Genomic DNA, 827 nt, shown 5'->3' on the forward strand with positions numbered 1-827 from the left:
GAGCATCCCCTGCCCCAGCTGCAGTACTCTAGGAAGCATCGAGCAGACCCCCTGGGTAAACCCTAAACCCTAAACCCTAAACCCTAAACCCTAAACCCTTGCAGCAGCTTCGCTCCATACACAGGAGACATCTTTCTGCTGCAGCTGTTGCTGCACCAGCAGCAGCAGCAGCAGCAGCTGCTGCTGCTGCTGCAACTGCTGCAGCAACAGCATCTGCTGCAGTTCATATATCTGACGCTGTTCTCTTGTCATTCTGCTGCTGCTGCTGCTGCTGCTGCTGCTTTTGCTGCTGCCGCTCCTGCTCCTGCTGCTGCCCCCCCTCTTCTTCCGCCGCTGCTGCTACCGCTGCTGCTGCTGCTGCTGCTGCTGCTGCTGCTGCTGCTGCAGCATGGGATAGCGTGTGCTGCGCGGTGCGTTACCAGTCTGCTGAGGAAGAGCTGCTGTGCCCTATTTGCTTCGAGGAAGCAGCAGCAGCAGCAGCAGCACTCTTCACACCCAGATGCGGCCACCGTAAACCCTAAACCCTAAACCCTAAACCCTAAACCCTAAACCCTCGGGAACCCTTATAAACCCTAACGCATACACTCTAAACCCTAGATATTCCTTAACAGCAAAAAAAAAAAAAAAATGAATACCTAAACCCTAAACCCTCGCTAAACCCTAAACCCTAATTTCAGTAAACCCTAACTTCTACATACATACGCATACACACAAAACACGAATCTAGGGTTTAGGGTTTAGGGTTTAGGGTTTGTGTTGCTGCAGCAATATGTGGTGTTTGCTGCTGCCGGCTGCTTGCTGCTGCTGCTCCCTCGCGCTGCCCCCTC

The sequence above is a fragment of the Eimeria mitis genome, genomic scaffold (genome assembly GCF_000499745.2).
Source record: "Eimeria mitis Houghton genomic scaffold, Emh_scaff873, whole genome shotgun sequence".
Lineage (NCBI taxonomy): Eukaryota > Apicomplexa > Conoidasida > Eucoccidiorida > Eimeriidae > Eimeria > Eimeria mitis.